This window comes from Zalophus californianus, chromosome 8 (assembly GCF_009762305.2).
Source record: "Zalophus californianus isolate mZalCal1 chromosome 8, mZalCal1.pri.v2, whole genome shotgun sequence".
NCBI lineage: Eukaryota > Metazoa > Chordata > Mammalia > Carnivora > Otariidae > Zalophus > Zalophus californianus.
The window spans coordinates 25,873,698-25,888,053 of NC_045602.1; positions in this window are offsets into that span (position 1 = coordinate 25,873,698).

Genomic DNA, 14,356 nt, shown 5'->3' on the forward strand with positions numbered 1-14,356 from the left:
TAGAGAAGGAGCACTGACATGAGAGTGGATTCAGGTCCAAGTTCTACCACTGACTCTGTGAAGCTGGGCAGGTCACCTCCTCTCTCTGGGACTTAAGTTACATAAAGCAATGAAGTGGTACTCCATCATCTCTCAGCTTTTTGTTACGACATTCTATGACTCTGCTTGGGACCTGCCTTGAGCAAACATTCAAAGGAAAACAAGTTCGTCTCTGGCATCCTCTTACCGCACTCCACAGATTCTCCAAGTGCCCTACACAAGCCTAACTGAGTGCTCTCTCCAAAGTGGTTCCTTCCTTTTCCTCCAAGCAAAATTCTCATTCCTTCAGGGCACCAGAAAACAATCTGATGGAACTAGTCCTCATAAATGTGGGAAGAGCTCACACCCCCTTAACCTTGCAATAAGGATTTGCATTAAAAAAAAAAAAATAGGGAGCTCCTTATCCAGACAAATTCCTGATTGCTGGAATTTCAGGTAGTGATATAATCCATGCAAAAGTCTGGTTGAGGATGAAGTTAAGGCACCAAGTACAGTAAATATAACTGCTCACAAGTGTTCATGCATGCACACATGGGTCACTTCTGTTGCTTAATGCAACTCAAACTAAAAAACAAGTTAAAACTATAATGTGTCCAACACAACTATAAATAGGGAAAACTACTAAAATACTTACAGACAAGCTCTAACTATTTCTTGCATTGATTCCCTTCTGTGCAGATACAAGAGTAAAACAAGAAAATCATAAGGCATCACGGCTCTGGCAAAGGTCACTCCTAGCAGCCCTCTAGATAAGAATTCAAGGTCTTGGTAGTTATGGCTGCACCAAAGCTTCATGAAATCATTTGACAGGTTGTACTAGTCTCTGATGTTTTTCTTGCTTGATTTTTGTTCAGTTGGTTACAGGTTTTCAAAACTAGGATCAAATAAGGTAAAGAGAAGGGATTTGATTTGTGAGTGGGAGAAAGTACCATATCGAGTTCAGAAGAATGAAAGGAAAAATTGATGATTCCATATATAACTTTTAAGCATTAGAAATTTATCCAAAAACCAAGATTATAAAAAGAGGCCCTGTGGGCTAACTCATCTCCAAGATTCCAGCATAAATTCTAAGACCTAAGTTATTAATTTCTTTATCTTCAAAATATTTTCAGACTGTCATAGGAAAATATCTTTTTAAGAAATCCACTACAAAGTTTGGAAATAAAAACAGACAAGTTTGTTTGTTTGCAATAAGAGAGTATTTTCCTAAATTATCAGAGAGCTCACCAGAATTTTAAGGACACTTATTTCTAACTCATAACCCAAGCGAACTTGAATTGACAAGATTTGCTGTACCTGACAAGGGCTTGGGGGTTCACTGGGAGCCATGCAGATCAGGGAGGCAGGGCATGATGGTCTGGGGTCGGAGAGGGTGAAGAAATGTAGAAATACGCTAGGTTACGCACCAGGCAGGCAGGCAGCATCAGAGATGGTCCAAAACAGCAATGGTGACCTGGCCAAAGAGCACAACTGGATTCCTAGAAAAGGGGGGCAGAAGCACGTCTGATATCTGTCTAATTGGAAAGCAGGTCCTGGGCAGGGAGCACCTTCGTGGTATTAGGATGCAAGGAAATTGCTTGATCCTAGAAAGGCAAACAAGCGACGTTGTTGACTTCAAGACCCCACAAAATCTCTGAGTTGGGACCTAGCTATTTCCCCAGTCTTGGGGCAGAATTGCTCAGTAAATCTTGGGTGGAAAGCAGCTAACTGGAAGCAGAAGCAAGAGCCCTCCTCCAGCAACCTCATTCTGGTCATGTCTTCTCTACCCACCACCCACCCCCCCCCCCCGTCCCTTCTCTAATTGAGCATGGGTCCAGGGGAGCAGGTTTGTATAGCACTTGGAGTCATACTGGGGCAATACTTGGGATACATATATGACCTAACTTTTCGCTCAGATGGGTAGTACATGTTGGCATTTCTGTAGCAAATTCATGAAAGATCCATTCATCCAGCACTCCTGCCTCTTTCTTTTTTCTTTTTCTCTTTTCACATGTTTTCTCCCACGACCATTGGAAAGAATCTGATAACCTAATTCATGAAAAGATGCTCATGGCTAATAATAGTTGAATTGTCAGGTGTCAATGTTTCAATTATAAAATACAGACCTTGATTGGGGCGCCTGGGTGGCACAGTCAGTTAAGCATCTGACTAATACTTGGTTTCAGCTCAGGTTTCGGCTCAGGAGGTGACGATCTCAGGGTCATGAGATCGAGCCCTGCGTTGGGCTCTGCCCTCAGAGCAGAGTCTGCTTAAGACTCTTTCTCTCCCTGTTCCTCTTCCCCTCCCCCCCCCAATACTTGCATGCTTTCTCTCTCTCAAATAAATAAATAACTCTTTAAAAAATAAACACAAGAGCACCTGGGTGGCTCAGTCATTAAGCCTCTGCCTTCAGCTCAGGTCACGATCCCAGGGTCCTGGGATCGAGCCCCACGTCGGGCTCCCCGCTCTGCGGGAAGCCTGCTTCTCCCTCTCCCACTCCCCCTGCTTGTGTTCCCTCTCTCGATGTACCTCTCTCTGTCAAATAAATAAATAAAATCTTTAAAATAAATAAATAAATAAATAAAAATAAACACAAAATATAGACCTTGAAGCATAGACCTTCATCTATGAACAGTAAGCCATTGGGAGAGATCCTTTTCTCATGATGGGCCTTCCTAGCATACCCAGAAATCACACAATTATGAAACTATTAACTGTTCCTTCAAAGAAAGACTATCCAAAGACAGAAAATTTTATTTATTTATTTATTTATTTATTTATTTATTTATTTATTTGACACAGAGAGAGAGAGAGCACAAGCAGGGGGAGAGGCATGCAGAGAGAGGGAGAAGCAGACTCCCCGCTGAGCGGGGAGCCCGATGCAGTGCTCGATCCCAGGACCCCGAGATCATGACCTGAGCTGAAGGCAGACGCTTAACTGAGCCACCCATGCACCCCAAAGACAGAAATTTAAAAAGGTCTACAGCATGATTTGTTTTCATTTCTTTTTTAGCTCTTAGTCTGGTTCCCTAACAGATAAAAATGTTGTCTAGACTTTTTCTTTCAGTGTCTCATTGTGTACACCTTGTTTTCTGCCTCTATTCTTAATTCTGTTCTTGGCTTTATTAAACTTGTCCAAATCAATACACAACTATGGAATGTATTTCTAACCATTCTTCTTTCTGACCCTTACTTTATTCCTGACATCTTTTTCCCCTGCGTGTCTTACAATTTTACCTCTAGTTATATATTTGTTTTGGTTGGTTTATTTTCCTTTTGACTTGTGACCTAGCCTATCTTTCTTGGCAGAAAGTTTGTTTGCCATTATGATGCTCATGACAGGGAAAATTGCTGTTTTCCATATTTCCTTCCAAGAGGTGGTGGCAAAGTTTCTGTTAGGAAAAGAAGTCCCAATGGTAAATAAACCATGACTAATCCCAGGGGTACAAAAATGAGTAAGAGGTGCTTAATGCCCAGGAGATCCAAGAAAGGAGGGGAAGAGCATCCTGAAGTCAACAGCATCCCAGTTAGGTGATGATGCCTGCAAAGTTGCCAATATGGCAGCTCCCATTCCTGAGAGTTTTGTCCTCCATAACCATCTAAAGTGGTGTCTCTAGGATATAGGCTGCCTGCTCCGCAACCGAAGGAATTCCTAACCTTAACAAGTATGTCTGTTCGCCATCCTCAACCTTGCATTCTCTGAAAATAAGGGATTTCTCTACACCCAGAAAACACCAGACTTTTATAGAGTTGTGTGGGCAAAAGTCTTCAATGGAAACATGGCAGGGATTTGTGTTGAAACATGTTGTCCTCCCACAGTTCCATGGAAGGGTTTGTGTGTGCCTTTCAAAACATAAAAAAAAAAAGAAAAGAAAAGAAAACAACGAACATCTCTTTAACTGAAAAGCATAATTCTGATAGGCTTCTGGAATGAGGCAGCAGTCATGAAAACATCAGTCACCTGGAGGGCCCTCATGTCTCGGCCTCCCCAATGCATGGTGCCTTCCACCTTGATCTGCCTGCTCTGGAAACGTGGCATTTTCGTCCTAGAAAGTGCTTACCTTGAGAGTCAGATGAACCTGGAAGCTTGAACCAGACTTCACCACTTACGGGTTGTGTAACCGAACCCAAGTTCATCTGCCGGATGCACAGTAGAAATAATCACTGGGACCTGGATCACGCAGAAAGGAAAGAGATTATTCGAGAGGCAGCCAGACTTGGAGACAGAAGGACAATGCCCCAAATCCACCTCCCCATGGAGAGTCAGGCAACTTTAAAGGCAAATGAGAAAGGCCTGGGTAAAAAGTTGCGGCTGTGCTTATTAGTCCCATAAACCCTTTGGATACTGGTTTCAGGTGGATAGCTTGAGAACTAACCTCTGAGAGTCTCACTCTAATCATCTACAACATAGTAATCATCCATACTGGGAAGATTAGTGGAAGAATTCAACTAATATTGTGTTCAACAAATACAACATATTTAGTTCAGGGGTTAGTACATAATCAGCACTCAAAACATTTTGTTAAAATAATTATGATTATTCCTTATGATTGGATTCAGTGCTCACAGAGAGGTATTTGAGGACCCCTTAACCCCCAGGACCGAGTGTGAGCTGCCTACAGGACACCCAGGGAATGCCTGGGCTGGAGATAGGAATGTTCACGATTATCAGCATGCAGGTAGTTAGTAACTGAAATCTGCAAGCAGGCGATATCACAGTAGTAGATTGATTGTTTTGGGCTCACCCTATATCCATAGTGTTTGCCCTCCCATGTGATAGCCCTTCAAGTATAACTTTAAAATTTTTAATTCCTTAAATTCTTTACACTACAATGTAGGGATTCGCTCTGTCACTGTTAAACGTGCCACATCAGGACACATCTGGTGTATACTGTTTCAATTCAAGACCCTACACTTCATAAAAACTACAGCACATCCTCTGCTCTGCTTCATTTTAGGGACTTAGCTTCAGTTTCTGTCTTGACACTTTCAACTGTCCTTGTGAAAATGACATGAGTAATCTGTGTGAGAACACCTAGCATCATGCCTGCTATGTATCAGGCTCTTGGCCAACACCGATCATCATCATTTCCTATGTTTGTCTTCACGGAGCTAGAAGCTTATAGTTATTTTTGGCAACTACATCTAAGTGTTGACTCACATTGAGTTTTCCATAAATTAGATCTCATGTCTCTTTAACATGTGAATTCTGTCCCATCCTGTGAAGGACAACCCTTTGAGAAGATCTTGAGAAGTGCTTCAGTATTCTGGTGACTATCACTAGGTATCTCCCCAAGCTCCTCCTGCGGTCTCATTTCTACTAATGCACCACCAGCTACCCAGACTTCTAAAAAAGAAGATTCCGAGTGCCTGGGTGGCTCAGTCGTTAAGCATCTGCCTTTGGCTCAGGTCGTGATCCCAGGGTCCTGGGATCGAGCCCCGCATCGGGCTCCCTGCTCCGCGGGAAGCCTGCTTCTCCCTCTCCCACTCCCCCTGCTTGTGTTCCCTCTCTCGCTGTATCTCTTTCTGTCAAATAAATAAATAAAATCTTAAAAAAAATAAAATAAAAAAGAAGACTCGGAGTATATAACATATATGTAATTAGGTATGTAGGATTCTACATACACACAAATATATGTATGTTAAATTTGAGAAGATGCTATATACTAGATGCTCTGTTTTAGTAGAATATTTTTTATCTGACAAAAAAGAGAAAAGTGTTGATAGAGGTCACAACTCCCAAGCCAAGGGAGCAAAGAAAGAAGAATCTAGATAGGTATCTAGGAACTGGGAACAAAACAAGAATGCTCCTTTTTTAAAAATATTCAACATTGTTCTGAAAATCCAAAATATGAAATATAATTATGAATCAAAATAGTATTAATGAAGAGGAAAAACACTAGCTGATGGTCCTTATATAACTAGAAAACCTAAGAATAAACTAGAAATTATATTAATGAATATTAACTAAAACAACTAAAGACAAATTTTTTTAAAGTAATGGCATTCCTATATATAACAATTAGCAGTTAGAAGTTATCATAATAGAAATCTCATCCAGAGTAACAATAAAAATATAAAATAACAGAATAATCTTAAAGGAAATGTTTTGACCTGTTTGATGGGAACTACAAACAGTTTATAAAGATGTAGAAGATATATGAATAAATGGGAAGTCATGACATCTTGGATGGAAGGAGTAAATGTTAAGAATATGTTCATCTTCTTAAAGTTAATTTATAGTTTTAATGAGATTCTGATAAAAAAAATCCCAATGATTCCATTTTTCAGAGGAGTGAAGAGACAGAGAAGGTAACTGACAAAATTTCTTTAAAATTAATCTGGATGAAGAAACACACAAGAGATTAATGTCCTTATTGTAAATAAGAAGTTCTTTTCAAAACAATGAGAAAAACATTAGTTTTTAGAAAAATGAAGGATAAACAAAAACAATCATGGAAGAAATATACATGGTTAATACACACAAGAAAAATTTCAAACATTTTTGTAATGACATTTACTAATTTTAAAAAAGAGATATCAATGCCAACTTCCCACACTGGTGAATATTTTTAATTAATAACATACAGTGCTAAAGGGGAAAAAAAAACCCTAGGAACTCTGGTATCATTATGATAGGGATATAAATTGATGTACCTCTTTTGGAAAGCAATTTGGTGATAAGTACCAAAAGCATTAATAATGTTCCCCAAAATTCCATTTATATAAAATATATTACATAAATAAGGCCATGGATGAAGACATATATACAAAAATGCTCATCTTTCATCGATGATCACTAAAACAGAACAGATAACTTTGAAATAGAGCTTTTATTATTGTTGACAATAATTCTGCAAAATGACTTCTATGTCCACCATTGGCTATGGCTAATTCAATTAATGACATTTCCATGTAGGTGAATATTAGCATTCATTCCAATTCAATCATTTGGCTAGCTTTCTAGGATATGTGAAATACTTATGGTATGATGTTGCCTGGGGCCAATGGCATAGTTACTTTGCACAATGACTTTTCAGTTAAAAGAAACCAAAGAGAGAGAGTGAGAGAGAGGAAGAAGACATTGAGGACAAGACGAAAGAGAATATTTAAGAAATTTTAAAATCACATAAGTAAGGGAGGGTGCTAAGTAACTATGCCATTGGCCCCGGGCAACATCATACCATTAAGTAAGGGAGGGGGGATACTCATACCAGATATTAAAATATATCATAAGATCACAGTGATTTTAATGGCATTTTACTAAAAATAGACAAATCACTTACTGCAACAGAACAGATAATTCTGAAATAGGCTTTATGTTCTTCAATCATTTGTACTAATTTATCTTTAAGAAGACCTGCCATGGAAAAGAGAATGGACGATTATTTAACAGAGAACTGCTCAAGCACCGGGAACCACCCCATAACTTTTACAACAACAATAACAACAAAGATAATGATGAATTAAAAAGTTATATATAAAAATGTCAAACAACAGGACAATTTCGAGAAAAAAATCCTCAAGTATCTGAGCAGAGGAATTCTAAGTTTAGTGTAGTAAGAGAAGGAATCATAAAGAATAAAATCAATAGCTTTTACTATAAAACAGTGTTAAACTTCAGTAAGTAAAAAAAAATCTATAATCAGAATTAGAAAGCAAAATGCAAAATAAATAAAATTAAAAGAGATACAATTTTAAAACGGAGACAAAGCAAGAGGTAGCTGCTGAGTAGCTGACTTGTAAAAGACGTGAGCAGTCTGTAACTTCCACTGTTGTCTGCTTCTGTGTTTAAAAAAAAAATCCTCTGCCTTATCATGTTCCCTCTGCCCATGCACCTTTTGGGATGGTCATGGTCTTGTCTTATAACCATTGGCCAGCTGTAGGAAATGCACATTTCCAGTCTCTGATCATCAAGAATCACTTCAGCCATGAGTGAAGTTTGGGGGCTGGCACTAGCCCTGAGCTGGGGATTTTTTTTCCCTTTTAATTAGTCTCTATGCCCAACATGGGGCTTGAACTCACAACCCTGAGATCAAAGTTGCATGCTCTAAGGACAGGTGCCCCTGAGCTAGGTTTTGTTTTGTTTTGTTTTTTATTTTCTTATGTTATGTTAGTCACCATACAATACATCATTAGTTTTTGATGTGGTGACCCACGATCCATTGTTTCCGTATAACACCCAGTGCTCCGTGCAGTACGTGCCTCCTTAATACCCACCACCGGGCTAACCCATCCCCCCTCCCCCCTCCCCTCTAGAACCCTGTTTGTTTCTGAGTCCATAGTCTCTCATGGTTCATCTCTCCCTCCAATTTCTCCCACCTTCATTTTTCCCTTCCTTCTCCTAATGTCCTCCATGCTGTTCCTTATGTTCCACGAATAAGTGAAACCATATGATAATTGACTTTCTCTGCTGGACTTGTTTCACTCAGCATGAGCTAGGTTTTAAGAGAGATGAAAGCCCAGCCTTCCTCCTCCAGGAGCTTCCTGTAGCTCCCCCTGGTGGGCAGACCAACAAAACTTACTACCTGGGAAAGATGCTTGGACTCACTGCTAAGTACCAGACTCCTTCCAGCTTCGGAATCTTGTGCTTTGGGAGTTTCACTGTTTTGTCACTTTTCTCACCCAAGGGAGGTTGTTTAGCAGAATGGTGCGATCCAATACTTCTGGCAGGGAAAGATCGATCTATCTGGGTAGGGACCAGGAACTTACTTATTTCTGTTCTGCTTTGATCAAGAAGCTTAGAGCCACCCGTGTTGCTCACCTCCAAGGAGTCGCGGGTGAACCCATCTGCTCTGACCTTCTCACTGCACCACCCACCTACCTGCCCATTCCCCTCCTATCTACTGCCTCAAGGGTTAAACTATTTTTTAGAATTCTGGAGATTTTGGTAAGCTGCCTCACAGCTTTTATGGATTGAGGGGAAAGTAGGAAAGTAGGATCATAGCTAGCTCCATAGAAGATGCCTCGGTGGGCAAAGCTTTCAGCCTCTCTGTTCCTCCCCGGGGAAGCATCTCTATTTTCATTTCCAAGATTGCTGTAAGGACCGATGCTGCAAGAGTAATGCCCCCTCCTGCCCTGCTCCCTCCTCCACACCTCCTCCCCCAGAATCAGAGTCTAAGGTTGAAGGTACAGGTGGGGGAGGTTTTCTAACTACAGCTCACATCTTGCAAGTTACATATGCCTTGCCTTTGGGAGACAAGATTCTTAGAAAACTGAGCCATGGAGGCTCATCAAACAGGCATTTTAATAAAACCAGACATATACCACTGCCTTCATGGTGTGGGCTTTCTTCTCTGTGATGGTGGACTTTCCAGGTTAGCTCTGCCCCTGGTACACCACGGGGTGAAACTAGGTTCCTGCCCATGCAAGCTGGCATCACAACAGACACGTGTCCCAGCAATTACGTAGATGTGGCAGTAATGGCATGACTGGGGAAAGCAGTTCCTAGACAACTGGACAACTGAACCTAGCCTGACCCTGTTTCTTCATCCCCTTTCCTGTTTGTGCATTTCTGGAGCACAATTTGCTAATCTCCTTATTTTTATTCCAGACTTCCCTGTCCTTATGTGTATTCAGTTATCATTCATTCAAGGGGAAGTGAACTATTATTTACTGAGTGCTATAGATCTAGCCTATAATTATATCACTAGCTAGCTAGCTAGAAAGATGTAAATACATAACACTGTATTAGTTCCCCGACATACGCTGTTTTATTCTATCCCCACAATAGCATTGTAAGTGTCATTCTTAGGTCTGGTGTCACAGATGAGGATGTTGTCATAAGGTGGTTAAATAGTTTAGCCTATTTCTCAATGATAAGTATTGGCTGACTTGATGCACTTACCTCTCCAATGGAGGCCAACAAAATGAGTAAACCATGGTTTACACAGGGGCCAGGCTGAGAGGGGCCTGGGTTCTGGGGTTGTGGACATGGGGTCCCCACTGAACTCTCCTGACTCCTCCAGCCTCCCTGAACCAGGGCTCAAGCTTTTATTCCAAGTTGCCTCTGCAGTGTCCATCTCTCTCCCTCTACTTCTGGCCAGACCTTGGTGATCTTGGTGGGAAAGGACAGAGAAAGGGGAAGAGAAGGGAAAGTCCCCTATTTCATAGTGTCACCCCCAGGAGCCTATAGCAAATGCCACAAATTCTATTAGCAGTTATATTCTTTCGAGTCAGGAAGCCCTCTTCAGTTAAGATACAAAAGAACCGAAAGAGCTACTCCCTGACTTACACGCTAGCTTACTAAATAGATCCAGATCATGGGGCGGCGTACACGCAGTGACTGAAAGTCACGGTGATCATCACATGCAGAGCTAACAGTGTATGTTGAGCGCTCTCAGTGGACCAGGCACTGCCTAAGCACGGCACACTCATTGTCTCCTTTAATCCCGAACGATCCTGTTACTCTCTCCATTCCAGAGACCAGAGAGCTGGGGCTTGGAGAGTGAAGCCACCTCCCCAAGAACACACAGTCAGGAAGATGGGGGACCAGGACTCTGTGTTGCAGGCTGTCTGACTGGGAATCTCTGTGAGCGAGCAGGGTGACAGAATATAGGAGCCAGGTGCTGGGTTCGGGAGAGACACCTGGCAGGAGAGAGGCGCTCAGGAGCTGGAGAGGGCTGAAAAGCAATGCTGCTGACACCATGTTGAGTAGGAAAAAACAGACTTCCAGGAGATGCGTGCAGCCTCTATGCTGTTTATCAAGTCCCAAAGCCCTGGGCATCCACAATACGTTGTTCAGGCTTGCATACATATGTGCTAACATTAATTTAAAAAGCAAGGGAATAGAGCACACTAAATTCCAGGTGGGGTAGGAGCAGGATAGGGGAGGAACACATAGGTAGATGTAAATTATTGCTTATTTTTCTAGTCCTTGGATTGATGGGTTCACCAGGTGCTCCATTATATCATTTTAAAATGCATTAAGAAAAAGAAAGAAAAAATGCAATGAAAAAGCCAGACACAGGGGCACCTGGATAGCTCAGTCGGTGAGGCATCCGACTCTTGGTCTCAGCTCAGGTCTTGATCTCAGGGTCCACACTGGGCACAGAGCTTACTTTAAAAAAAGAAAAAGAAAGCCAGATACAAAAAGTTCATCTTGAACCACGGATTATGAAAAAAATCTAACTTCGAACATCAAAGGACCAGATTTTTTTTTTCCAAAGGATGGGGGAATTATAAATGAACAGCCAAGTATCTGTTTTCAAACTTAAGAAAAAGACATCGTAAATACAGTTGGAGCCCCCGGTGTAACATACCTCCAATTTCCTTTCCTTTCCTCATCCCCAGAGGACACTGCTTTCCTGATTGTTTTATATTCCCTCACTTCTCTTTTAAGAAACTCCTACGCATCCACCAACAACGCACTGTGGTTTTTGCAAGATCTCAAATTTGAGAGAAGTGGCGCTAGGCTCCACATCACCGCCCCCCACTGGCTTTATTTATTCAGCCCTGTTTTGTCCTCAGTTGCTCCAGTCCCCTCATTTTCTCTTTTGCATCGTATTTATTTTATTATATGAAGATTATTTTGTAAGAAATTTATTTTATGACATGAACACGGCAAAATGTATTTATCCACCTTCTTGGCCAGGGAAATCTAGTTGTTTATTGTATTTGGCTGCCTCCCACAGAGCTACCACGAACATTCCGATCCTGATCTCTCCGGGCGCCTGTACGGGGTTTCTCTAGATCACGCCTAGCATTGGAGTTGCAGAGTGGAGGTCGTGCATGTTTTCAGCTTTGCCAGATAATGCCAAATGGTTTCCCAAAGTGTTTGTGCCAATCTACACATCACACGGTGTGTGAAAGTACCCACTGTGCCACATCCTTGCTACCACTTGGTATCATCCAACGTTTTTTATTTTTGGCCACGTTGGTGGGTGTGAAGTGTTATCTAATGGTGGTATGGTGCTTCTCTAACTACTAATAAGGTTGTATATATCATAAATATCTTTTCACTCTATTTGTGTATTCAGTTGAGCACTACTGCTTACGTTTACCAATGCCAAATTTATTAATCCTTTCATTTGCAGTTTATGCTTTCGGTGTTTTGTTTTTGAAAACATTCTTCCTGACCTTGTAGCAGTATATATGTGACATCTATGGCAATTTTTCTGTATATCGGGTTTCCACATGGACTGGCTCTTTTACTGTGTCATTGTTCTATTTTTCTATCTCTGCACCAAAACCACGCCATCTTAACCCCTGCAACTTGGTAATGCCGTCCCCTAGGGTAAGTTCCCTTCACCTAGTTATTTCTCTTGGTGTTACTGTCTTCTTCTCCTCCCCCAGTTTCTCCTTCTCCTCTTCCTTCTTCTTCAATATCTTAGTTATTCTTGGAGTATTGTTAGAATCGCCTTGTTAACTTCCAGGGAAAACCCTATTCCGATTTTAATTTAAATCCTATCAATTATTGAATCTAGCAATTAGGTTGTAAAAAATTCTCAACTTTGAGACCTGGAATCTTTCTATAATTAAACATGGTGTGACTCTCCCATTTATTTAGCACTTCTTTAATGTCTTTCCATTAAGTTTTATCATTTTCTTGAGCATCTTTTGTTAGATTTATTCCTAGGGTTTTTTGTTTTTCATAAACCATATCTTTTAAAAAAATTCTCTTTTATAACTATTGCTAGTATGTAGGAATGCTGAACTATTACTCAGTTCCTTTCCAAAGAAGTCTTCAGGACTGAGACTAGAGTTAGATGTGTCAACAGGTACTCCACAAATTAGACACTCAGGACTGACATTCAGTGGTACATAACACCATGGTTGTACTGGTTACTAAAATATTGAAATATTCCCACAATGGAATCCCTTGACTTCTTCCTTGACACTCTGGCCATGCTGGCCTCTCCCCCTGGACAGACCCAGACCTCCCCAATTTCCAGATACTACTACTGAGGTCTAACATCTTTTCTTATGTCTAGAGGACATTCATGTCAACACTTTTGTAAGAGGAATTTTTGTGTCTTCTGACATTTTTTTCTATTGGAATGTTTTCCTTTTTCTTATAGATGTACAGGCATTAATTATGTATTTTGGAGGCTGTTTTATTGGTTTTATGTACTGTAATATCTTTTCACTCTCTTTTGTATCTCTACACCCAGCACAGCATGGGGCCTTAGGCCCGCTCCCCTGGGAAGCCAGGTGCCTGTTCTGATTGCTCTGTTCCCAGGTCATGTGAGTTGTTATTTCAAATGTCACCTCTTGTGCTCAGATGCCAGTGCTAACATAAACGCCAAGGGTGAAATGTGTATATATATATATTTTTTTCCCCCCGCATGGTGGGGGAGGGGGACAGAGGGAGAGGGAGAGAGAGAATCTTAAGCAGGCTCCATGCCCAGTGCAGAGCCCGACGTGGGGCTCGATCTCAGGACCCTGAGATCATAACCTGAGCTGAAACCAAGAGTTGGACGCTTAACTGACTGAGTCGCCCAGGTGCCCCAATACCAAGGGTGAATATTAATCCAAGTGGTTACTCCAACAGGGGTACAAAGAGCTCAGAAAGAAGCAATCAGCTCTGGAGTTCAAGGAGGGAGTCAGGAGATTTGAGCTGTAAGTGAGGAGATTCTAGCCAGCACCCACCTCTGATAGTCCCTACCCAAATCCCTGCAGCTTCACCATACTCTTCCACGTGGAACTCCCACAGCTCTCTCCACCACCACATGTTTCAGACTGAACACATCATCTATATTTATTTTCATTGTTATTCTTTTGTTGTGGAAGTATAATTAACATACAGGGTTATAGTAGTTTCAGGTGGACAATATAATGATTCAACAATTCTACACATTACTCAGTGCTCACCATGAGACGTATAGTCACATGAAAAGATGCTCAGCATCACTAATCATGGAGAAATGCAAATCAAAACCACAATGAGCTACCACCTTACACCTGTCAGAATGGCAAGAATCGAAAAGACAAGAAATAACAAGTGTTGGAGAGGATGTGGAGCAAAGGGAACCCTCATGCACTGTTGGTGGGAATGCAAACTGGTGCAGCCACTGTGGAAAACAGTATGGTGGGTCCTCAAAAAATTAAAAATAGAACTACCCTATGATCCAGTAATTGAACACCTCATCTTTAAATGCTAAATCTGCCCTCTTCCTGACTCCTCTGACTGGTAGACCAGTGTCTCCAACCATCTTGTCTCCTGCAGTAGAAAATTCAGAATCATCCCAGACTCTGCCTTACCTTCATTTCCTCTTTTTTATTGCTTACCAGGATCTGTCAATTCTATGCCATTAAAAGTCTCTTGAATATCACCTTTTCCCCATCCTAACTGCCGCTGTCTTGTAAATTTTTTAATAGTTTCCTGATCGGAAACTAT